At 38.9% G+C, this 26,859-nt stretch overlaps 1 long non-coding RNA gene across 1 annotated transcript in view; it reads left to right on the forward strand.

Annotated features, from left to right (window-relative positions):
* Positions 1 to 2,272: 2,272 nt before the first annotated feature.
* Positions 2,273 to 26,859, forward strand: part of LOC104142978 (uncharacterized) — a 37,884-nt gene continuing 13,297 nt past the window's right edge. The window contains exons 1-3 of the long non-coding RNA XR_693806.2: positions 2,273 to 2,458; positions 4,738 to 4,929; positions 5,842 to 5,943. This is a non-coding gene — a long non-coding RNA (uncharacterized lncRNA). The remainder of the gene's footprint in view (positions 2,459 to 4,737; positions 4,930 to 5,841; positions 5,944 to 26,859) is intronic.

The raw sequence follows: 26,859 nt of genomic DNA on the forward strand, positions 1-26,859 counted from the left end.
GAGCACAGCTTTTTCCCTGGCTTACTCAAATTGTCTCATTACGTTTGTGGTCTCAAGTAGGATTAGGAGCATTAGTCCATATGGTAGTTCTTTACAACATTGCAGAGACCTAAAAATGCATATTATGCAGAATACCTGACTGATAAGAATTTAATATTCAAATTCTTTTTCTTTTTGTTCTTTAGGGTGCTAAGTGGAACACTTAGTAAGTATAGAGAAGGCGTATTAATGCCGTGCTTTTTACATTCGCTCAGCTTTATTCTTTTTCTTTCTTTGCTTAGCTTCTACTGTTAGCAGGAGAAATCTAGTGTTTTATTACAGCAATCAAAATGCTTACACTTATAAAACTAGGAAATTGTCTTAATGAATGAAAAGTTGAGGATAGAAAGTAAAGGTAGTCAGAAAGGATAGCTAAATGAAATCAGCGCAACTTCCTAGAGTAAGTACAACTTACTACACGACGATATGAAACCATGGCTTTCACTTGTATCTTTTGACATTCTTAATAGGGTAACTAAAACTGAATCTTACTGTTAAAAGAAGCTTGCAAGTAAGGACTAATAAAAGGTGGTTAAGAGCTTTTTGAAATTCTCTATCACTGATCAAATTGTGCACGTTTTAAAGCAATAACTGTAAAGGAAGAAGCATTTGGAGCCTGTTGTTTCATTGTTCCAATTCTCATTGGATAGGTCGGAAATTGTGGATGAAGCAGCTGTGTATCTTGCTCTTAGCTACCAAACAGACACAAAAGTAAGAAAATACCTGAACAAAAAATGAGGTGTTCAAAAACAAAAAAATTCCAGTGTTATTAATTGATTGCTTTCTTTTCCTCTAACAGGGCAAGCAAAATTCAGGTAGCATACTCTGAATAAGAGAAAAATAAATACATGAAAGCGAAATTTATGAAGAGCTTCAGAAGGAGGAAGAAAACATGAAAATCTGAGAGTGAGTTAAGTAGAAGAGAGTCTTAGGGTTGGGAAGGCAACAACATAAACAGCTATGCGACAAACCACCAGCGGTAGATTTCTAACACCTAGACTTAAGCCTTGATGAGAGCAATTCAACTCTGGGAAGCAAAACAAGTCACTCAGTCTACACTGAAGGTTTCGGATACTCGAGATATGATAGTGAAATTGAAGAGCTGCTAAAGCCTAGGAGTAAAAAGGCATGAGCAGATTATAAGCAGAGGTTATAAAAAATAGTGTTTGTAGTTGCAGGTGGTAAATTTGTTTCACAGACAATACGACTAAAAGAGGAAAAATAAAATCTGAAAAGTTTATCAACTGATTGAAAACACTATGTCTGCGTTTGGCTTGGTTTACCCTCATATAATTGTACTTGCTATGGCTAATGGCGCTAGCATAAAGACAGAATGCAAGTTACTTGCATGCTGGTTGGTCCTTTTAAATATAGAATGGGAAAACAGCTTTTTAGTGATGTAGAAAATATGTTTTTAGGTATTCACTGCTGATTTAGAATTGCTGAATTTCCTGTGCTGACAAGAGGCTGACTACAACCAAACACATATATATGTAGGAAAAAAAAAAGAACTTATGCCCCTGCTGTGCTTTTTATGCTTTCAAAGTTTTAAGCAATGATGTACAGGAAATGCCATGTTGTTACTGTTCTAAAACAAAGCATCTTACTCAATGTTGTTACCAGCTATTTATGTGAGTATGACTGAATCCACAAATCTCATCATTCTACTTCAGCTGTCCAGCTGAAATGCCACTTCTTGCTTTCTTTGTTTCTACAAGTTTCAGATGATAACCTTTGATTAAAAACAGAAAAAATGTTGGCGTGGTTTAATCCATGCAGTGTCAATATAATTAGTGGAAAGAGGCACTATTAGAGATGCTTTAGCCTCTTTGCCTAAGAGGCACTACACTGACTCTTGGCTGCACTTGTGTGAATTTTGAATTTGATTTTATCATGGCTATTTTTCTTGTTATTTTCTAGAGATTTCTGATATTTCAGGTACTGTCTCCACCTTTAAAACTACCTGCCATGGTTTAAAACAAATAACATATTTTTGTGCGTGTGTGTGTGTGTGTGTGTGTGTGTGTGTGTGCGTGCGTGTGTGTGTGTGTGTATTTTTTTTTTTCTGGTTTATATTTTTGTGCAGTCAATGGAAAAAGCAGTGATGAACTCCTGTACATGGTGTTTCCCTCTATCCCTGCTCTCTGCTGAGGTCCTCTGAAGCAAATGTATCCTTAATGTGTAATAGCAAGAGTAGCAAAGACTTTTCTGTCCGGATGAAAGGAGTTTTATGTTTGCAGAGGAAAGCCTAACTGTCTGTATGTGTTTGCTCTTTAGTCTCCATTTCACACCAAAACTGGGAATAGAATTGGTGAAAACATTGATGCAGTAAAGTGAGTTTGTCTGTTCTGCTCCTGAGCAGCTTACAAGACTGAGACAGCGCTTATTCACACTCCTTTAACCAATGGACCAGGACGAGGTGGGTTACTAGTAACTTCAGAAGCAAAACACCTTTTCCATTCAGCAAGGGGAGGAATTACATTTTTTTGTGAGTTCAGCTTATTTGGGAGACTGGAGGTACAGGGACAGGGGGTAGGTGAGGGAACTGTAGCCCTTCAAGACCTCACCTCCCAATTAGCTACACCCAGCACTGGTGGTTGTGTGGCCTGGGAGGAGAGGTGCCTCCAGCTGGCAGCAAGGTCTCGTCAAAGTAACTGGGGCTTTATAGGTGTTTGAGACCTTGGTTGTGTCATGTTGGGTAGAGAAACAGAACCTCATGTAAGCTGACCCAGGGACCCTGAGCCCTATTTCTGGCAGCAATATACTTGGCTTGGTATGTAGAGTGCCTATTTTAAATACTATTGGTTTATTTCTGGAGTGAAGGAGATAGCAGGATATAAATATGATTTGCTAACTGTCTAAAAGACTTCACAGTGATGTTACACATATTCCGTTCATTCAGGCACTCGCATGTGGCCATTTGCAGTCATAGATCCCAAGGCTGAAATCAGCTTTCTTTGGGAGATCTAATTGCCGTAATACCAAGGCTCTAGCCAGTGAGATTGGCCTGCCATTTATACACTGCCTCATCTAATCAAAGCAACATGTGTTGTTTCACGTAATTCCCAAATTTCTGGCTTGAGTTGCATGCTCTCCATTGTTTTCTCAAGCAACACAGGTGTCTAAATCAGTGTAATTCTGTACAAAAGAGCCTAGTCACTTACAATTCTTCCACCTACAATTAATGGTGTAATTTTTTTACTAGATATGGAGTTGAACTGAATTGAAGTTGCAAGATTTTATAGTGTTATGAAAGGGCAGGGAAGAAATATTGTGTAAAACAGCTTCACTTCTAAGCAGAATTTATTTTAGTACTTTTCAGAAGACGTTAGCACCTCCTTAATTCCTTGTGTGTGAGTGTTTGCATTCAGAACACCAGATGCAGCATGGAGTATTGAGGAATTTAGGAACGATTCATTATCATCTCTGCATTTTTAATGCAGGCATTTAATTTAATATTATATAAGTCTCAGTTTTCCTGGACTTTTTTTTGGTGCCACGTGGATACTCCATATTGGATGATGTGGTTTTTTTTCTATACATCTAAGTGCTTTAAAGTTTCTTTGTTTATAGAAGTACTTCTCAGAGGCAGAGCCTTTCCTTGTCTCATATACTCACGTACCCTCCCTTCCACCTGTTCATTTAGAGCTACATAAAAATGCATGCTGGTGCACAGAGGCAGAGGCGAGCTCCCATCAGCAGTAATTGTTGACCTACCACAGTTCCAGTCAGTGATCAATAGATACTACTTTGCTGCACAGCAACAGAGCAAAGAAATTACAGAACCTACTGAGAATTTGTTTTCGACATGCAAACCCAGCTAACGGCCTTCAACTGTAACAGATGTCAGATAGTGACAGGCACCCTGGGGCATTGTTAAAGTACTGCGGGAACTTGACTGGTGAAAAAAGAACGCTATCAAATTACTAAGTGCATTCTAACAAATCACATCAAAGTGGAAGAAAAAGCTTGAGCAAAAGAAAATTACTACTTTCATTTTCTTTCTTATCTTCTGCTCTGACACAGTATGGGTACTGCCTTGTGCAATGCCATCAACCACTATACTAATGAGCAGCTCAGCTGCATGAAACGATGAAGCTTTTACAGTACTGGCCAAGGGGCTATATCACAGGAGAAAATGGATAGATTAGGGGGAACACGTACTCATAAGAATGCATTAGCCGACTTTTTTCTCTTACATACAGGAGGTTCCTATGTGTGAATATTTGTTAACACTCGCGTTAGCTGACTACATGAATCCAATCCAAACCAGAGCAGAAAATTAGATGAAAATTACAATTTTTTTTGCTTCTTAGGTTAATGTTGCATAAGTACAATATATGGCCCAGATGGTTTACTTCCTTGTAGTGCCTTAATTCCTACAGATGTTAATTCAGAATCAAGGCTAGGCTTGGTAGTGTTTTATTTCTTCACTGTAGGTTTGGTTGTCTCTGTATGGTCATGACCAGAGTTGATTAGATTTAAAATGTGCATAACTATAAAATCAGACATGTATGGGGCCCATTTGTCTCCAGAAAAATCCTGAAGTTCAGGGCGCCAAAAATATAGGAATATTTTCAGATATTATGTTTTCAAAGGGAAATAAAAATGTTACTGCCTACCTCAATTTTTTTTTTTTTTGGTGAGACTTGAAGTAGAATTATATACTTATAGATTGATCCTCTGTCCTGTGTGCAGAGCTCGCTGTTGCCCTGGGCTTGGAGTGATGTTTGTTCTGAGTAAAATGAAGATCATCAGCTGTGCAGCGCAAATTGTGTATGTGTTCCCAGCGTGGGGAGATGCAGGTACCCACTGTGTGCCTGGCTGGTGCAAAGCAGCACCTGCCTGTTCGGCATGTGGAATTGAGGACTACTGCAAAAATGGACAAAGGTAAAAATACAGCTGAACTGATTTTGGAGGAGGAATGTCCATACCTGTCTAGGAAAATCTCAGTAGAAAGTGAGGTGTAAAATTAAGCATTATTTTCAAACTGCATTCCTGCAAAAATTCATATAACATCATGCCTAGATTTTCAGTGTGGTAGAACTAGTACACTGCATTTTTTTTTTTTTCTGCAAATAGTCACGTTCTCAGATGAAATGGCATCCTATCTCACTCTTTAATAAAGAGTTTTGTGAATGATTTCTGCTAACTCTTTCGTTATAACTCCTCTGATATTTTCAAGCATGAAGTCACAAGAGGCAAATGGTGCCTGCCTTGAACAGCTGTGAGCCATCTCCTACTGGACAGCCCATGCACGCTGTGTTCCTTGGTCTCTTTAGAGGATGTAACTGGTTTTGATGGTCAGAAAGGCAGAATGTCTTCTGCAATATTTATAGAGGTATAATGTTGCTAGGACTTGGCTGATTTGAACTGTCGTGAGGTATACTGGGAAGCAAACAACGATCAGTATTCAGTGATTCAGTTATTAGATATTCAATTATACTGTTTTAGTAAACTATAAAGTGCTTGTGAATACACATGGCTGTTTTCAATATGGATGTTTACATCTCTCAAAAGTTCTCCTTGTTATGAGCCCCTTTGAAGCACTTGGATTGTTTAAAAATATATATATTTTTTAAGGATACAAAAAGATACTTTTTACCAAAGAGGAACTTAAATGAACAACACACAGCAAGAACACTGGAAACCTAGGAGCATTGTATTAGATACTTTAGCTCAAATAAAACTCTTTTATTTGTATTTTTTTTAACTCCCTTCCCTCCTGATTAACTTTAGCTTTTAAAACTCTCCAGTTGTGCCTCCAACCATAGTTGAGCCCATTACTCATTGCCTCCTCAGGTTAGTTACCAGCACAATCCATGTCATCCCCTAAGGAAATGAAGCTTGAACAGGTTAAAGGCTGCAGTCGCATACAGGCGGAAATGAAGGGGAAGGGAAAAGGTAAGTTAAGATTGTTGTCTTTGCTTGTTTGTGCTTCATTCTTTCTCTTCCACTGTCAGTTTTTGTACTTGCTTTTACAGACACCGTTTACTTAAATGTATTCCTAAACCTTAATTTAAAAGCAGGCAAACTCCAAGAAGATATTTGAGTCCTGACTGTGTTCATACCTAAGTTGCGTGCCTTTTAGATGTGGATCTTAACTAGAAGTCAACCTAATTCCCTTTACATTTCAGCATGAAGGGTGCGCTGTGTTTGAGTTCTGGTATCTGTACCATTGTGGCTCTGGCTTGGTGCAAAACTAATGAGGTTCAGCTTTCAAGTTCAATGTTCAAATTTAAATCATGTGGTGGAAGTGCCAAAAGAATGTTTAATGCACTGTAGCATTAATTCTTCTTTTTTAAAGTCAGATTTTGAACTTGTTCCATGAAATCTTATTTGTAAAGATAGAGAGTAAAGAATGAGGGGAGAGAGAGATATGTAAAATACATCTTTCTAAATACAGAAAAGATTATTGCTTTGACCTTGAAGTATAAAATGAACATTAAAATTTTATAGATAAATCCTGGAAGCCATCCCAACATGTAGTAAGCATTTGTTTAAAAGTTTTGCTTTGGCAAATAATATACTCTATTTGTGAAGTGGGATAAAGTGCAAGCTTAGGGGCATTCCTCTAATCAATGGTAAAAAAATAAATTATTATCCCAAACCTAGAACGTTGCTTTAAACTGCTGGTGGTGGCTGGCATAGGTACTTGGTAACAGGGTGAATCAAGGGTTTTACGAGGCTTTAAAGGCAGCTTTGAGGGAGAGTTCACCATATCATCTGATGCTTCAGAAAAATTGTAGTAACTATACTGAAAAGTCAGAATGATTCTATAAGGGAGAAAAAGTGCTAAGTGGGTCTCTAGGCCAAGATTGCAGTTCACTCCCTGCAGTTATATTTGCATTCCTTTAACAAGAGCATGAGACAAGAATATGTATTCTGCAATATATTTTCCCTGATAAGAATTTAGGATCGTATGGAGCTGTTGTTACTGGGAACTGAACTTCGGGGTAAGCTTTTGGATGCTGAAAAGTGGCTTTAACGAATCTGCTTTAGGACCATTAGCTGTACGCTGCACTTGTTCACTTAGAACTACAGGTTTTGGGGTAGCTTTTGTGCTTCCCTGTAAGGGAAGGAAGATGGAGACTATCTCTGTCCTGCTTTAAGGTAGAACATCTGAGCTCTTTTTCATGTGCAGTGTGAGCAGTATAAAGAGAGCCGAGACTTAGCTTTAAGTCTATTGCTCAGGTTTCAAAGAAATGCTTTGCAGGAGGGAGTTTTCAGCCAATGGAGAAGGAGAAACATTGCTGTGCTCTGCTAATCACTTCTCCGTTTTTGTTTACAGACCTTTTCCAAGTTTTGTATACCTTCAATCTGCTCAATTTTGAACAGCCTTCAGGCTGTCTCTGGAGGAAAAGGTCAAATTATGGGAATAGAATAGTTATTCAGTTGTATCTGAAATGTGACAAACTCCATCTCTGCTGAATGCTAAAGCTGGAACTGAATGTAGATTTGCAGCAGTTTGAAGCTAGTGTGGCATATTCACACTGTACAACTTGACCTGCACCAATTACTTTATTATAGCTTAAACTGATGTCCTTTATGGTAAGGAGAAAATGTTACATATAACAGAAAGTATATATTGTATGAATAGCTAAGAACTATTTAGGTCCTACCAGTGCTCATATTCTTGGCAGCAGAATAGTAAGGCTTTTTTCACTATATAATTCACCCAGGAAATGGTTTCTCAGTATAGAAAATGTTTTTATATAGATTTGACCATGTAATTGAAGAACAAAAGTGTGGGCACTGAAGAATTGCTAAGGGGCAAGAAGGGAAGGGAGATATGCAAGAAGAAAATATGAAGTCAAATATATGGCTTATTGCGAACATGGTCCTAACGCATTCCCGCTGCTGCGGAGAATTGTGGGTTTGGGGTAAAAGTTTACAGAATAGTTTCAGAGTTTTTCTCAAAGCACTCTCACAGAAGCAAAGGGAAATCCTGAGAAACTGTGAATGTTTCTCAAAGATGAGGGTTACAGCCCATGTGCCTGTCCCTTTTGCGTCAGGTGGAAAGATGGCAGTCAATTGCAGGGACCCTACAAGCCTCCCCGCCACTCAGGGAAGGCTTTTCCCTAGGTGTGGGAACTGAAAAGGGGAACTGATTTAGATGGGTTGGAATGATATGCAGAAATGAATATTTATCAAAACTGAAAATTTCCTTGAAAATACTGACTTTTTTCCCCCTCTCTTCCTAAGAGAATTAGAATTGAGACTTTCCAGCCTTGTATAGTGACTGCACTGCAGCAGAATACGCTGGCTCTGTGCCTTTCCCGTGGTTGGGCTGGGGAAACGGGCAGGAAGGATGGGAGATAGTTCGAGGCATTTGGCCTGAAAAATTTTTGTCAGTCTCACTTCCCAAGAATGTGAAACTGAGCTGAATGTTTTGGAAAGGGTAAAATTCTCCTACAGAGCCACCTGACTAGCCCTGATGCATGAGGATTGGTGGGGCACGTGCATGTGTAGTTAGCAAGAACTTAGGCTTATACTGAACCTGAGATCAAAACTTATCCTGTTGTCATGAAAGAAAACCTGAAAAAACAAATTATATTTTGGTACTATTTGAACACCCAGTGTAATTTATTGCACCTTCTCATACGTAGTTCTTTCAGAAAAACACCTGAATTGGTCTGTGACAGACAACTTATTTGGTGTCATACTGTATATGTTTAGGAGCATTTGACTCTTCTTGGCAACATAGTACAAAAGTATGTTTCAAAAGCTAGTTGAAACCTGGTGGAAATCATTTTCCTTAGCAAAGAGTTGTTAGGGTTTTGTTGTTGTTGTTTGTTTCCGTTTTTGTTTTTTTTTTTTTCTTCTCCCTCTTCAGTCTGTCCCCGGGCAGACTCTTTCCTGTAATTGCAAAATTGAGAAGTGCCAGAACTGATGCTGACTGACGCTGCTATTCTATCAAGTCAGAGGAAAGTTTCCTGTTCGTGCTTCTCTCCTTATTAGTAAGGACAGATTATTCCACAAAGGGTTCATTACCTACAGAGGCTTTAACAGGTTTTTAACAAAATACAATTATTTACAGGCAAGCTGAGAGATTGTTCAACAGAAATAATAAAAATCTTGTCTGACTGACTTGCACAGATTGCAACTGGCTATTGGGCTGGAATTCTGATTGAAGATGCCAATTAAATTTAAATTAGGAACATAAACGTAAGTATGAGTTTTTTCAATCTGTCTCTCCTATGTGGTAATTCTATGTGTTACTTTTTCTGCCTTATTGCACAGCTCTGTCAAGAGAAGAAAGAAATTATGAAACTCAACCATAAGGCAGGTGTACGTGTGCGCATGCACACGAAACTAAATTCTTGTGAAATACCGAACCAGACTGCCAAGTTCTTAAAAAGATATCTATATCTAAATCCTTTGTTGCATCTTGTGTAGCTATACACAGCCAAAATCAGATATTTTCCAAGAAAAAATGATTTTTATGTCTTTTTTTCCCTCTCCCAGTGCTCATGGCTATCAAAAATAAAATGTTCTACTATAGCTTTGCCAAAAGAGCTAATACTAATTTTCTCTCCTCCAGGACTCCCTTTTCATGGAGGGCAAAAAAGTAGAGTTTCCAAAATGATTTCTATATTGACTCCTTTCAACTCACCCTAGAAAAATCATATGTAAGCAGTGTGTTTTCAATTTTTGACAGTCCTTGCTTGACATAAAGGACTTTTGCGATTACTTTAACTTCAACTGAGGCCTGGTCGCAAGTTTGGCGGTAGTGTAAAGCCACTGTTTTACTGCTCTTCCCCTGTGCTGGATATAATTCAGGACTCATTCAAAAGAATTGTGTATGTGATCTTACCAAAGTTTGCAGCTGTGGACTTCAATAACTGATACTCCTATTAGTGAGGACTGGAAGGACCAAATTCCTGAACTAGTGAATGCTTATAGTCAAGAATTGATTCACAAAATTTTCATGTTTTTCGAACTCCACATCAGGTAGTAGTACATAGGCAATAAAGAGCACGTCTGAGGTGTATTTGAAATGATCCCCAGGTGCCTGGTGGCTCCTCTGCCCAGAGTGCAAATCAAATTTCATGACCTGCCCTATTAATACTGCTCAGGCTTCTTGTGACAACATCTAACTGTGAGAAGATTGCCATTTTTCCATCTGGTCATTAGAACTAAGTGATTATGGTCTTTTTAATATAGTCCATATCTTGAGAAGGATGTATCACTTTTTCTTAAAAGTTCACAGCTTAACATTTAGGGGAAGGGGGGAAAGAGAGGGGGACACCTACAAAGATATTTATAAATGAAGTGAGAAGCAGGTCATCATAGACAGGATATCGAAAAAGGAGAGAAGGGTGTATGTAGAAATTGGATCTGTTCTCCTGTCCCTGTTCTCTTTTAAAATGAATAAACAACATCATTTTCTGAGGACTTTTCATTCTTTAAAAGACCATCAAAATGACAAGCAGATCTGTACTACTGCTCTGTAACTAAAATTTAGATTTTTTTCCTCCATTAGAGCTATGTGAAGAAGCTATAAAAATATAAGACGTCTTTTCTCTTCAGCTCACTTTTATTTTCATTCCTCCTTGGTATATTAATGACTTTCATGACTTTCATTTCAAAAGTAATTATTTTGAAGGTAATTACTAATAAGAAGGTGTTTTTAGCAAATATAATCACTAATGCAGCAGGTCTTCCCCAGGTGCCTATACTGAAAACATGTTATTGATCACTGAAGTTAGATTAGGAAAATTTATCAAGACTGCTGCTCTCTATTTTGGACACAAACGATTTTTTAAATCCCAATGTTTGAGATTAAAATGTGTGTGTGTGTGTGTGTGTGACAGAGCTTTATTCTTTCGTAGGTATCTTCTGTAATTTATGAAATTTCTATGCTAGTCTATAAATATTCAGCGTTGAGCTTGTGGACAAGTTGAGCATTTAATCCTTTCCTTGCAGAAAGGTCAAAGAGTCTTCTCACTGCACAAAGAGGAATATACAGATATAAGCCCTATGAAGCGAAGTCAATCTATTTTTTTTTTTCAAATTTTTATCACATTTTTTATCAAAATGTAATATCGTTTGGGGATGTCAGGCATTCTTTTCTCATCGCATAGCCAGAACAGCCTGGATGCTCAGGAAGCATTCCCCTTCTGTGAAAATAGTAACTTCTTCTCCCACTACAGGAAGAAGAAAAAGAGAAAGTTTTAAAGGCAGGCTGATCTATTTTCTACTTAGATATGTATGACACACTCAAACTCCAGAAATTTTTAGTACTATTAATTTGCACAATAAATATTCATTCTCTAGGAGGGAAAAGATGAAGTCTGCATTTAAAATTATTTCTAAACATGCTATGTTTCAGAAAGCTATTCTCTTAGACTATACTAAAAAACTTTCTAAACACACCTAAAAATAAGGTGAAGACAACCCACACAAAACAATGTTGATATGTGGTAGGACACTATATTAACCTTTTCAGCTAAGCTTCTCATGCTAGCTTCCCACTCCCATTGACAGAAGTAAAAATGCTTTTAGATTACAGTTCTTCTGACCCATTTTTAGTTTTCTGCTTTAGGATGAGATGAATCACACCGTAGAAGGCACCTATTCACATCCAAGGCTCTAAAGGAAGCCTTGGGTGACTAGCTCAGATTGAAATGCGCTGCAAAACTAGGTAAAAGAAATCTCATTCCTCTTGGTGCACAGTGCAAAAATTTAACAGGTATTTGATTCAACAGCAAGGTTGTTGAGGAATAAATGCCTTGATCTTAACAAACAGCAAGTGGATATCACTAACTTACAGAGCACATAAATATTTCTTTTCTTAGAAGTCACCTTCAGAGGAGTGATCTTACTTACGACCTTGGAAAGAGGAATAATTTAATGATATATTTCTGCCTGACTGATTTAATATCCTTACTTTAAAAGAGTGAGCATCATACTCATCTTCTTGAGGCTGTCATTCAGATTTTATGTATTTTACGTTCTTATATGGCACTTGTCAGTACCACATATTTATCCCTACAAAATCCCTGAAAGAAATGGTGGTGGTGGGTGGGGGGCATGACACTCATTTGTAAAAAGTGGAAAAGCAGGTAAAAGTTAAGCATAGGAAGACTTTGCCTTTGGCCAAGTTCCACAGCAAATCTATCCCAGATGAGGAGACTCAAATGCATTGCTACCCGGGTCCTTGGCTAATGCTTTAATTAATCTAATTAAATTATTTTTCTCTGCAGCAGATGTTAAAAGAAAAACCCATCTGCACCAAGAACAAACATGCAACGGTCATAGTGGAGGATGCAGGGGAGACCCAAAAAATCACCCTGTTTCTCCTGTCAGGACTTTGACTGTATTTAGCACAGATGCAAGTTCTTACTGATGAAGTTGTTTTGCTTCTCAATTTGGATTTAGTAATGACATTGTGTAACACTGTACCTTTCCTGGAGAAATTCTTTGCTTCAGAAGTAGCCTGTATAACCTTAACATAGCACTGAGCTGTGAAATGCGCCTTAAAAGTCACAGCAGGGGAATCTGTGTCTATTGAATTGTAGCTTCTCCCGTGAGTGAGTGAGCACAGAAGAAGTCAAAGCCATGTTAGTAGTCTATATACAGTGCGTATTGCTGACTTCAGCTAATATTTCGGCTTGTCTGAATTTATACTAGCTGGCTTGGATACTGGTAGTATGCTAGCTGAGAAATCTGGATTAACCTAAGCTGTAGGACTTGCTGGGGAAGCAGAAAAAACATCCGAATCTTTCACCTGTGCCAATTTCCATGGCTAGACTAAAATGCTTGCTGTGCCACGCCTCTGGGTAAATATGCTTTTGGAGGCTAACTAGTGCTTTATAAAGTTTTCAGACAGCACATGGTAGTACAGTATTTGAATATTTCCTCTAATTCAGAATTAAAGTTAGTCTTAAAGCATCTCTCTGAGTTGTTTGTGTGTGAAGTTGTTCTGACAGGCAAGTGATAAGCTAAATCCCAAGCAGTTTAGTGTCAAACAGTAAAGAACAAAGGTCTATTTACTCAGTGGTTACAGTGGGATTCAGTGTATCATTGTACTTCCAAGCAAGGAGTGAGAACTTGCAGGCAGGAGATGAAATAGTGCGATGAGTGGTGCCCAGGAGTGGAAAGGTATGTGAGGTGTTACAAGGAACCAACTGTTGAAGGGTGATGCTCTGGCATTATGGGCCTGCTGCAAAGGCACAGAAAATAACGTTGCTAGTTATGGTTTAGCAAAATGATCAGAGGGGGAACTGAGTTAACATGGAGGAAGTGGGGACTTTTCCGTAATTCTGGATTTTTAATGGAGCAAGTAGCACTTCTTATAAGGACAAACATGCCTATTAGGATTTTGCCTGTACTGAAATGGCACATAGCTGTAGTTAACCTAAGGCTGGAGTGCTAGTCCCAAAGTAACTCCTCACTGGACTGTGCACTGTGTAAGTGCAAGACAAAAACTGTCTTTTCAGCCCAAGCCCCTGTGTTGAAAGCTGTATAGAAAAAAATCATTTCCCAAATCTGTGAGAGAAGCAGGTGGGAGCTGAAACACTTGTCTCCCAGTCCCCCAGGAAAATGTATTTCATGTTATGGAGATTCAAGATTGAGTTTCTGCTAAAGATTCCCCTCCAACCCTCCTCCCCTGCTTTCTAGGCAAGTTCTCTAATCTTCAGACTAGAAATTATTCCAGAATGGAAGTTGTCCCTACCACACCTTCCTTCCTGTGGAACCACTTTACCATGTCTTTAGGTAAGTATTGTTTGGTTCCTTCAGCTCCTTCAGCTTGGGTCCCTAGCATCTCAGGCTAGCATCCTTGCTGCTCCATTTATTTCTCTCCAGCCTTGTGTATAAATGAATGACTTATACAAAGCAGACCACTTCATATGAGAGCTTGAGAGGGATGTGCTTCAGATAAGTACTGCTGTGCACGTTTCTCGGTACGGTTAAATTTGTATTCCAAATGGGCTTTGAGCTCTTAATGCTGGCTGTCCTCACTCGGTTCCAACACGGCCAGTCAAAAGGTTGCGTAGTAAAAGTTCAGTGCAAAAACTCATATTTCCTCAACAGTTTCAGTATCAGTGGAAAAATTGTTTCTTGGACAAACAAAGTGGGTTCATTCCCAGCCAGCTCTAATTCTCATGCACAAAAGCAGTTCCATTAGCTTCCCTGGGATGATGATTGAGTGAGATCCCCTCCCATAATTAAGTCTAGCAGAATCAGTTTTCGAATCCATGTTTACTCATTTCCAACGGCCAGACACCCTGAGGAGTGACAAAATGGTGCCTCTGAGGATAGTTTGTTATGATGAATTTTTTTTTTCAGAAACAAATACTTTAATTTGTGCTCATAGCAAAAACATCATGCTGTCTGAGGTAAAGTAGACTTGTTCATTGATGCTATATTCTATTGATAACGCTCTCCCTTCAATAAGGAGCAGGTTTCCTTTTAATTTCAAAGTGCTTCTGGCTGCTCTCCTGCTCTCTTCCTAATAACTACTACTAGAATCTACTGACAAAATTAGAAAAATTCTGCTATGACAGTAAGCATCAATTTGGGTGATTTTTTTATGAATTAAATATATTCATGCTTATACATGAAAAATATAGTGTATTAAATCTAATGAACTTCAGAAGCTTTTTTTTTTTAATGAAATTTTCTGTATACATTTTGAGGTTCAGGCATCCAGAGAGAACTTCAGGAAATATCTAGATGAATCTGGATTCTAGATGAATCTTTTTTTCCCCTATGGGTTTTATGGCTAATATCTCATCTTTGTGTGTCTGAGATATTTTTGTAAAGAATTGTTAAGGCTATACTGGCAAAAGTTTCCTCCTTTCTTTCAGCAGAAAACAAGTAATTGTAAAGCACTCAGATTTTGCTCAGAGCACTGACCTCTATTATGCCTATTTTAATTCTTGTCATGAAGTCAGGCTGAGGATTTGAAAATTTTGGTTAAGAGTGAATAAATTTAAAGTTGAGGAGAAAACTTCTGTTCCTTTTCCAGCCTGCAGGAATACTAAATGTGTATGCGCATTGGACCACCTGAACAGATCCCTGGAGACAGGGTCTCTGCTAGACATTTGGTACTGGATACTGTTACCTGTTGCATTGAAAATGGAGCCTTGAAATACTGTGTTACAAGGGAGTGGTCAGGCAGTTGCTGCAGGAAGGATTGCTCTTTTTTTTTAGTTGAATGTAGAAGCAGTTGTTATGAAATTGTGATCAGTATTAGTCCTCTTTAGTGTTTCAGAAATGGAGGTTAGTAGTTGTTAATGCATAAAAAAGCTCTTACTTTTCTCTCTCATTTATTCATTTATTCCCCCCCCCCCTTCTCCCCTTAGAGTAAAACTAGCAAAAGTCTGCATCCAAATAACTTTGCGACAACTTGGTTTTAAACCTGAAGCCTCAAGCAGGACCTCCTGAGCCTGATCTAGCAGTACTCTTTGAATAATGCCTGGATCCTCTATTCAGATGAGATGCCCCTAAAATGCTAACAGATATCTTGGTAGCAGAGGCAGCCTTGCTGTCTGTAGAAATGGAGAGAAGGCAATCACTCTCTACTAGCTCATCCTGAAAAATATTTTTTGGGCAAATGTTGCTGTTTGGTAGGGGCACAGCAGAGATCCTCAACTTAGCTCCTCACAAGTATACATGCAGCTGAGGTGCAGAGCTTCTTGGTGTAGATATGTTTCCTTGAAACTGTAGCTGTGTTGCTTTGAGACATGCTCCTGGGTGCCCTCGTGGAGTCGAGCTGCACCATCTGGACGTACTGGCTGGGGTCACCGTTCACTTGGGGATTTCTGTGGCTGGTCCCCAGTGTAAGAATTATGGGCTGATGAGATCTTCCAGGAGACAGGGAAGAAAAAGTGGTCTTGGCATTTTAAAGGAAACCTGGAAAAGCCTAGTATACAATTGGGACCTTTGAGAAACCTGTTTCTAAATATTTTAGTTTGTTTTGGACCTGAAGACATCAGTTGTGAAGAACTGCATCACAGTGTACTGAAAGTAGTAGGAGAGGAGGGAGGTTTCTAGCAGAAAGGTGGGAGGGAGGATTTTAAAGTAGTTTTCACTTTGTTTCTTTGTCTATTCAGAAAAGTCAGATGATTCTATGCCAGGATTTTGAAGTGTGGAAGTATAGGTTCATACAGGAGTATAGATTCATAGCTGAAGATAATCTTTTTTTTTTTTTTTTTTTTAATTAAACTCTGACCACACTGAAATTTAGGCCAGTGCCCTCCCTGGAGGACAGTTCAGTTGTTTAAGTCCCTAATTTCCAAGCAGCTGCTTTTGAGCAGTGTTTTCTGAACTAAAAGGAGTAAAACGTGTGTGTGGGGGGGTACTTTTAGGAGACAGAAGACTGTCTCGGTGGAGGTAGCAAGCCTGTCTTGCACTATGTGTTATGTGCAATGGGGTGCAGCCGGTGCCAGCTCCAGATGAGGCTTTTAGAAGGGATGCCCCCGATCCAGGTTGCAGAGCGTGCGACTAGAGCTTGTGAAGAATCTGTGCTCTAGAGCTACTAGGGGACGATTTCCAAGGTCCCACTTCAGTTTTAATATGGCTTCTTGCACCTATGAGAAACAGTCCATCCTTGTGACTGCGCTCATTTGAACACAGCGTGTTTGCAATGTTTGTTTACTGTTATGAATGCATTTATGTACCCTGTTTGGTACATTTGTTGAAAATCTGAAGCTAAACTTGGCAGAAAGGCCATTAAGGAAATAATAAAAGAAATGAAGCATTCTTGTTGTGTTTATTCGGTCTACGCAGTGGCTCGGTATCAATTAAATTGCCCATTGAAATAAAGCTATTACTTTTGTATGACAAATACTAAAAGTGCTCTCACTCCTAGCAATTTGGAATTGCCTTCTCATATTCTTCTGCTCTTATTCCTAGCACTGCGCTTCAGAAAAAGCACCAATACCAACTATATAAAATGTAAATCTAGTAAAACCTATGGAGATTCATCAGCATTTGGTGACATTCTGCTCTGCGGTTTTTTTGGTAAATAAGTCTGTTTTGCTCAGCTCATGTAAGTACCTTGAGGGAAGGAGCTCAGTTATTATCATTTTTTTGTGCACTTTGACTTTCTTCCCCATATGTTAAATTAATATAGGTTTCCATGTTACCTGGGTGCGAGTTTCAGAGTTGCTTACTGATTGCTTAGTAGTTGATTCAGTTAAGTCACTATGTATGATTCGCTGGTATTTTGGGCTTTAGATCTGAAAATGTTCTATGCTAATTTATGTGAAATGCATGGGTTACTGGTTCTTTTAGACATAAATGTGTAGCAGCACAGTAGGTGGCACTCTTCTAATGCGGTTAACACACTTGTGATTCTGAGATAGGGTTGATGTTAGATGTATATATATTTCCAAGGGAAGAGATTTCCAAGGGAAGGGAACACCTATTTATGGCAGAGTGCCAGCAAGCTGCATGTTGCTCATCTTTGGGAACAACAGCATTAAGCTTTGCCTGGACTCTGGGAAGCCAGCCCCAGTCAGAAGCTGCCTCTGGTTTTGGCTAACTGTGCCAAAACTTCTCAGCTGTTAAATTCTGGGTACTTTCAAGTGGTATTGTACTAGGTGCAATTGTACCTCTTGACCTGAGGTTACTTCTGTATCAAACTATAGCAGAATTCCAGCTTATTGAATGAAAAAGGCCAATGAATCAACAGGGTATGACTCCCAGCTACAACACTTTTCAAGTAATACTGAAAACACATGAAAAAAAAGGAAATAATTTTAATGATTCAGTGGTATCTTTGCCAGTACAGGAACATTATGACAGTTTAGCCCAACCAGAAGTTAGTACAAAACCTGGCATCAGCGTTGGGTCAAAAACATATTAATCCATTCTGTCGCAACAATGACTGGTCTTAATTTCTATATTGCCAAAATCTATTGATATTAGCAGCAAATGTAAAGGCTCTGATGAAATGAAAGTTCAGGACTTTTGAAGTTCTGTTCCACTGGTGGAGGAAGGAGTTGCTTTTTTTTGTCATTTCCTTGCAACTGGCATGTAATGATACTGTTGTTGAAACTATTTAAAAAGTCATATAGTCAGCACAGTTTGTGCTAGTCCATCTGTATATTGAACAACTAATTTCTTTTATAATGTTATGATTATATCTAAATAAACTGTGCTTAGTGTCATAGTACCTAATTTAATGAGTTTAAATGTCTTAGCAGTTTTTATTTATCTATAAACTAATTCATTCAATCCCAAGCAGACTTCAACATAGGCCTTGATATTTTTTAAAAGAACTTCCCCTCCCCGCCCCCCCTCCCGACCCTTTCTTTGGATGAGCAAATTTCCTACTCCTATTTACACTGCAAAAAGTTTATAAGCAGATAATCTCGTTTACGCTATTATATGATTCAAATTATAGTCCGACTAAAACTCTATACACTGCTTATCTGATAGCTCATATTAACAGAATTGTTGAACTGTACTGTGCTGTTGGGAAGTGCACTGGTTTGTACGATCTTGTTTAGGCTTAGCTACTGAAAGATCAACTCACAAGAAAACCATAAGCAGAAGGTTTTTTTTTGCTGTGAACCCGCTCTAGTGATGACATTGCTATTAGCTATTCATGGTGCATTTTGAGTCACATAAGCAGAGGGCATTGCCCCATCCCCCAGGTATTTGACTGCATCCAATGAATAGGAGAAGTAACAGGAAAAAATGTCAATGGTTACATGATTAGTTCTGCTGTGAACCTTCCCATAGACAGTCATGAACGCCATACTGTTTCCTTTATAGTCAGCATACCTTGCTCATAAACCTTAATAAAGAAGACCTGTAGGAATAAAAATGAAAACCCAGTTCTTTAAAAACGCTTTCCAGAGATGCCTCTTGTCTGCAGCAATTTAAAGCCACACAGCAGCTCTCAGTAAGTGGGGATGATACATAGTTAGGATGCATCCATTCAAGCAAATGCCACGTTTCTTGGTTGGAGCTGCAGGAAAATGATTGGCGAGAGATGTGTTTGAAGCCCTTTACCTAGTATGTGGCCTCTCTGAGTGGGTGCAAGCACTGCACCAGGGCAAGGCTCCCACTGAGCTACCAGCAGCCGCCAACCCCCTTCCTGGCAGGCTGCCAGGAGGGGAGGTGTGCAGCACATCCAGGGGTGCTGATGTGGCTACCCACTTTAATCTCGCTTCAGGAGACAGATCACTGAAAGCTCAATTCATCCTTCAAAGGAAAGAGTTGATAGAAAACAAATATTAAAAACTGCCTGATGGAGTCTAGGTTCCTAAGGTCATTTGAAATGTGCGAAACAAAATATTCAAGGTGATCTCTCCCCCCACCCGCCACCAGACAGTATTTGAAAATTCCTACTTTTTTCTTTCTAAGGTAGACTGCAACTTCCTCCCTCAGATTTTATCACAGGGAGCAGAAAAGGCAGCCATCTCCTTCAAACACTTTTAACCACTTCAAAATTATTTTGGAGATTTTTATTTTGTCCTTGCTTTTGTTATTGTTGTTTTTTTTTCTCTCTCCTCCTTTATATCTAGAAAAACTTTACTGTTATATATTTCCTCTACTAGCTCCCAGAGTCAGCTATCCTTAGTAAATCAGTTCTTGCCTCCTCAGCTGTCTTGCTTGCAGCTGGCGGCAGGAGCCGAGAGAGGAGCTTGGGCTTCCTGCTGCCCCTTTTACACCTACCATCTACAAAGTAAAGATTCAGAAGCATTAGGTGCCTGGAAAATAATTTAGTTCATGGAAGAGCTCTTTATATAAATGTGGCACCTGTGTTAAAACTTTAGTTATGTGCATACAGATTGATTTACTATTGCTTTCTCCAGGTTGCTGTTTGTCTTGTGTGTCCCTCACCTTTTTTGGGGTACGCAGTGGGGAAGACTTAATAAACTTCAGTTGTTTCATAGGCAAACATTTCTTTGTCTTGTGAGAAGTTTCATTGCTTTCTAATTAGATACTTTAGTTGAGAAACTCCTTGCATGGGAAATAATATTTATACTTTTCTGTAAGATTCCATTCGCCAAAAAGTTGAATTATTTTTGAGTAATTACTTGGTTTTAAAATGAGGTCTTAAAAATGAAGAGCTTTTCTTTTTCTGAAAATCCAATCAGTGATTTGCAATGGAGTTCTTTTAATGCTTGCTTACTGCCCTGAAAGACTCCCATCTCCCTCTCCCCTATCTCTTTGTATGTCAGCTATGTTTTAGAATTAACTTCAAAAAACCATTCCATGAAGTTTATCTAGCTCAACATCGTGTGCTTTAGTAAATATCAAGACTTTACCCCTTTTTGTTAATGAACTCCTTCGTAGGGTTCTTTCCTATGTTACACTCTGGCTTAGACTATGTGACTAAATGTTTTATCTGGTGATTTTTTCTTAAAGCCACTGTACAGCTGCACTGGAATGCTCTTGATGTGATGATGCTTAATTTGTATCATTTTCTCCTACCATTCTGTGTTTCCAAACAAGAGGAAGTTGATAGGCAGAATTGTCTTAACCTGACGTATGACCATTATATGAAGGTAGAGGAAATGGAGAAATATACTGTCTATTTAAAGGTCAGTCCTAGTTCACCTCCCTTCATGGGGTTTCCCTCTGCAATTTGTGCTCCTTTCTGTTCTTGTAGCAGTTGTGGCCATTTTTGAGGTTAGGCAAAAATAATTAAGTTTTTATTTGTTTGGTTGTTTTGTTTTTGTTTTTGTACAATCTAAAGACAAGAAGTTTCCAGCTCTTTTTTCTGTAAATAAGTGCCCAATCATATAGAAGAAAAACTCACAAAATGAAGAGTTCTACACTTCCCTTGCCTACCAGGTGCTTTCTCTATTGCAGCTGTGTCATGTCTGTGCAAAATAAGGAGGTGGTTTGATTCTCCAGTTGAAAAAAGAGAGGAGGGGAGAGGAAAAAAAGTGGGTTACTTAGTGTTTAGCAGGCACTTATTCGGAGGCTTTGCAGTTGCTCTAGGTCTTTTTCAAATGTTTAGTAATATCACCTTGTGATATTTGGATTGCCATCGTACATAATGTGAAATCTTATTCTTGTGTCTTCTTCCTTGCATGTTTTAGAATCACGAAACTTCATGATGCCTTTCTCATCCAGACCTACCTCTCTCTTGTTTTGTCCACCTTTTTTAATTGTCAGAAAATGATAGAAATGTCTCATTCTCTACCCATGGCATACAGCGATGGGGTAACAAATCCTAATGACAGCCTTCAGGAAGCCATGGGATCTGCTGACCGAACTGTGGCATGCATTGCAAACTCACTTTACCAGAAGGGTCAGGAGTAGTCCTGGGAGAGGATGGGCAAGGGCTGCTAGGGATCCCTTCAGCCAGTCTGCACCTGTGTGGTTCAAATGCCACCAAATGTAGCCAGGTAGCTAATTAGGATTATACAAACCACAGGTTTAAATTCCTTCTCTCCTCATGATGATGGGGAAGCAATGGAAATGTAGCTAGTATGTGGTTTTTCTTGCTTTTGTGTGCATTAGCTACACAAAGTATGCTTGGGACAGAGGGATACGCCACTGAGGTCACTGGAGTTATGGGAGGATGGAACAGGAGCTAGAGAAGAGCTGCTATTTGCAGTTTGATGCTGCTGGTAAGAAGTTCTGTATGGGCAGCAATCTCTGATCTCAGTCGCTTGAGTGGTCCAGACAGAGCAATTCTTTTTTCCCAGGAACCTCTGGCCACGCAGACCAAGGTTATGTCCCTGCAGACCAAGGGTTATGTCCATATGTTCTGTTTTCCCACTAAAAGGGAAGAGGTTTCTCTCACTTCTGAAGATTGTGCTGCTTTTTTAAGTCACCAGCTTGTAGATTTTCCCCTCTTCTTTGAGACACTGTGTCAAAGATATTGCGAGAGCCAGGGCATTCTTCTTTTGAATGTAATGTTTTGTACTCTTTTAACAGTAGGTTGCTGTCAAAGGCATACATTCTTGTGTTGGGTGATTTTGAGCTTGAAACTTCAAAACTATTCAATATTTCTCAGCACAGTCTTTCTGCAAGTGCCGTCTTTCAAATGGGACTGGCAGGAATGACCATGTAGCTGTCCAGTTAGCACAGGCCTTGTTACTATCATTTACCACCCTTTAGATACTGTCTGTACCTGTGTCCAGCAGTACCATTTCCAGTTTAGCTGAGGTTCTTCACTTTGGCAGTAATATTTGTTTCTACATTATTCCACTCTTTTACATCACAATCCCAGTGGGACAAGAAATGCCTTTCAGGCTCTTTGGCAGAAGGTGTCTGTGAATGAAGCAGTTAGCATAAAGCGTTCATATGTCGAACAAATGTCATTTCTCCCTTTTCAGAGCCAAGTATGTCACCTGAGATGTGTCTGATTGCTCTGAAGTCCAGGTTTTACACCCTTTGGCAGAGCATCTACAGTGAAACTCTTGTTTTCATGAGCTGTGGCAACTGTGTTATATAGTGCCATATGTGCCAGTTGATAGAGAATAAACACTTTGCTAGGAGTTACAGAGATAGCAAAATGTTGCTCCAAGTGATGGGAAGTTAAGAATGCCCAGAAGAGTCAGTTCGGATAAATAGTCAAGCCATTTCAGTAAGATTCATAATTTTTCTGCTTTTATGTTCTCTGGGTGGGTCAGTGCCTTGCTTATGTGCTGCAGAAAGGCAAAAGTAGTTTATGGCTTCTTGTGGTCCATTTAATACCGACCCTGTAGCTGAATCATTTCTGGTTTCCAACACTATCTTGCTAACTAATGAAGCTGTGTGAAAACTAATGAAGCTAATGAAGTCTCTGAGCTCTTAAGGGTATATTTAAATTATGACATACCCAAGCTATGTTTTCATGTTTTAGTCCGTAACAAAGAAAATATCTTAGATATCATCAAAGAAAATGTTTCTCATGCTTTAACATGTTTCCATACTGGGGAACTTCAGGAAAAGATAAAGGAATAATAATCACAAGGGTTGGTAAGTTGATATTGCTAGGATAAATGAATAAAATAAGAGGTACTATGATGCTTAGAGCAGGTAGGCTCTAAAGTGAGACTTCAAAAATGCGTATCACATGTTTAGATGAAGGCAGTGCAGCTGCATCTCTTACACTTGCCAAAAGTCTGCCATGGAAGAGCTGCAAAAACATTTCCTAGTAAATCTAAAGTAATAGTCATACTTTGTCAAAATGTTGGTCAAGCCTTTTTTTGTTTTTTTAATCTTCCCTTGAAAATAATTGCAACTATGCAAAGTATAGTGAACATGAGCCTACAGTAAAGTATACAAGCTCTGCAAAGATACTTAGAATTATTTTTATTCTCTTAACAGTATTTTTCACATTGACTTTTTGTTTTCTGCTAATGTGTCCTTCAACTTCTATTTATCATCTTTTCTGGGTTTTTTACTTTAGTGTCTGTTGATCTAGGAAAACAAGTCTTTGTGGAAAACTGAAATTTGAGTACATATAGTTTTGAATGGGATCAAGACCAAAATACTTCAAAATCCCATGTTTCGACAAAAGCTCTAAAGAGATCCCACACCAGCAAAACCTATAGATCAAGATGACCTATGCGTTTAAATTTCATTTGGGCAATATTGTTTAATATGAAAGCAGATTTGGAGCTAAGTGGGGTTTAGGATTTCTAAATCCTAAACCCGGCTTGTTTCAGTTTTGGTTCACCAAACACCAAAATGTTAACAGTGTCTGCAGCGCCTTTGACTTCTTTGGTTTGATTTTCGCAGACTTTCTTAGTTTGCTTTGTTTAATTAATTCTCGAGATGGGAAAAATCTCCCAAGATTATCACTTATTACCATTACCTGTAATTTGTATTCAATAAGAAATGTTTTTCCCTTCTTTCAGCTACTGAATCAGGATGTTAAATTAGGTGCAACTTGGAGGATTAAGATGCTATTGAAAATCAGAATAAGTTAGATTAACAAACATGGCAAAAATATTCAGCAGTCTTAGATTTATCATGTATTCCTGCTATCTTCATGGACAATTTCTAAACTGATCTATTTATGCAGAGCAAGCAGGGATCTTCACTCTAAAGATATAGTTAAATATGCTTAAATGAATGCTTCTAGGGGCCCAGGAATGCTTGCTTGTCATCCTTCTATATTCTTATAGAAATGTTGAAAAACTAGGAAAAGCAGGAGCTCTTTATCAGAATAGCACAGATGGATGTCCTTTGTTAGCAATTTACACTACAATGTTATGCAATGCATTTCTTTCTTAATCTCTACAGAATATATTGTTCTTTCAGGATCTGAAGGCAAGTTAATAGCATAAGCCCTGAGCTTTGTTCAAGCTAATGTACTCTGTGAATAGCTAGAACTGTCGTAGCTAAACTGTTCCCTTTACATGCATTGGGTTTGCCTACAGCCAGTGACTACTACCACAGTGCTCCAGGTTAGGTGGTGTAGTTATATTATTCGTTTCCTTTCCTTGCTTAATGCTTTTTCTCACAGCACTTTTCAACTTGTTTTTTAGATTTCTAGCACATACTTTATTCCTCAGGTGTTTGAGTTTTTTTCCTTCACTTTTTTTCCTGTCTGCTTCCAAAGGAAGTGACAAACCAGAAACAGTTGAGTGGTCAAGTGTATCTGAAATAAAGCAAGCTGATGTATATAGCATGGTTCAGGGGATGGAGCATTTCATCCTGAGTGAGAAAAAAATCCTTTCTCTGCCACTCACTTTTTTTGCAGTGCCTAAAAACCTATTTGATCTTAATTCACACAGCAGTGAAATGGGAGCAATGTTGTGTGCCTTCTGTTGAGCACCTTGAAATTTAGGTTTGTATCAACCTTTTGCAATACGCAAACATTTTGCTAAGTGTGGGAGGAGAACTGAGTAGGTCTGCTTATGTGTGTTTGGCATAAAACAGAAAGAACAGCTGACAGGATGGTCTTTTTTGGAACTGCTTGCCAACGGGATACGTCCTTGTCTTTGATCTGTAATAGTTTAAGGTTGTAAACTTTTTTAAATCTTTCTCCCCAAAACAGTTTTAAAATACATGAGATGACTGTGGAGGCTCTGGAGAGTTCAGAACCTGCACATCTTCCTGTAGCAGGGTTGTTACTTATCATCTATTTTTATTGTCAGGAGGGAAATCCCATGAGAGACGCATGATCTAGAGAGCAGAACTGCAGAAAAGTGCTGGCACTTGTGCATCTTCTGCTGGGATTGCGGGCATTTCATGTGCTTCTGTCTATCCATCATCTCACAGGCGTTGGGTAGTAAGATCCCATCTTGCATCTGATGCATCTGAATGACTCTGCACAAAGCCAGCATAGGTCTGGCCAGGTTTATTAGGCATCTGTTTGGCTGGATGCAAGCTGGTTTGTGCCAAGCCACCTGTAGTAGTCCTGTTAAAACAAATATGATAGAGACCTAAAGTAGCCTTCAGGTTGCTAGTATGTGTCCAGCAGGGCTTATTGATTGAGCTGGTTTTGGGATAGGAGTAAGTACATTGGCACGGTCTCCACTCAAGCTGATAAATGCAGTTGGATTGGAGCACCTAAGGTTGTTTTGTTTAGCCACAAGGGCTGCAGGCAATGAAGCTGCTCTAAGAGGCGATCACCTGCAGCTGTTTTTAAGCTGCTTCCACAGTAGTTGTGACATTGATGATGCCAACATGGTCTTTATTTTTTTTTTTCTATTGACTGGATGCTTAGCTTGAGCGGGGGGAAATGCAAGTGAGCAACAGATAAGCTTTTGGGCCTGGAGCCTTTCTTCTCTTCTTTCCTTACCAAGAAAGAATCACATCCTGTAAGAAATCAAAAATAAATACAACTTGGGCAAAAATTATTATGCTGATAAAACAGAGCACTTGAAAGAATATTAATTACCTTTTGGAGATGATAGACATCAGTAAGAAAGCAGTAGAGGACTGCAAAACTTATGGGTTTTTTAAGTAGGATTCTACTATCTTGCAGAACTTGTAATTGCCACCAAGAGTAGTAAGTGCTGGTTCCCAAATCTAGTCACGTCAATAGAAATCTTTGTGCTGATTATAATACACCTTGAATCAGGAGTAACTTGGATACATTGACTTTTAATATTATGAGATGGCACTTCTCACAGACCACTTCAAAAGGAAATACAGAAAGCTGAAGTGTGAGGAGTCAAAGAATGAGAAACAAAGCAAGTCTGTGGTATTGCTTCATTGATTGGTGAGATGGCACTTGAAGAATACTTCCTTGTAGACTCACAGTGAAAAGAAAGGGACGACACTGGACTCAGAGTTGTACCGCTGCAATATAATGTGGGCTATGTTTCCTATGCATTGTTATAAAGGTGCTGGAATGAAATAAAGGAACGGAACGTTCTCATTTGAATTCCCTTGTTAGATGAATGGGCAAATGGTTGTCTGAGTGAAGGACGATATCAGAAGAGAAATGCGATAAAACATCAGATCTCTCTTTAACTGAGCCTCCCTCTTGTCTTAAAGATACTTACAAAAAAAAGTAAGGTCAAGCATTAGAAGCATTTTTTTCCTCCCCTTGTTCTAAAGGAGGTATTGGCAGATTCAAAGACTAGAAAGCTTTTCAATTCTTTTTCTTCTTAGTGGTTATTAGGAGATATTCATTTTATGAAGGATTTCTTTCTTATATGATAGTACCCGGCTTGGGAATTTATAGCGCTCTGGCACAATTCATTTCATAGATATATATGAATAGGGATTTAAGGGATTTTAAAGGGAATAAGTCCTGTTCTCGCCTTAGTGAAAGAAGTGACTGGTGTTCTGTCTTAGCATTAGTTGCACTTAGAGCAGCTAGAGGGCTTAGGAAAGACATACCGTCGAGCCTGCTCAAGGGTGCTGACAAGAGTTAGATGTTTCTTATCATCTGCAGGTGGTGAGTGAACTTTCTTCTTGGAAATCTGGCCCATTAGATGCCGTGGTTTT

Source organism: Struthio camelus, chromosome 2, assembly GCF_040807025.1.
Source record: "Struthio camelus isolate bStrCam1 chromosome 2, bStrCam1.hap1, whole genome shotgun sequence".
NCBI lineage: Eukaryota > Metazoa > Chordata > Aves > Struthioniformes > Struthionidae > Struthio > Struthio camelus.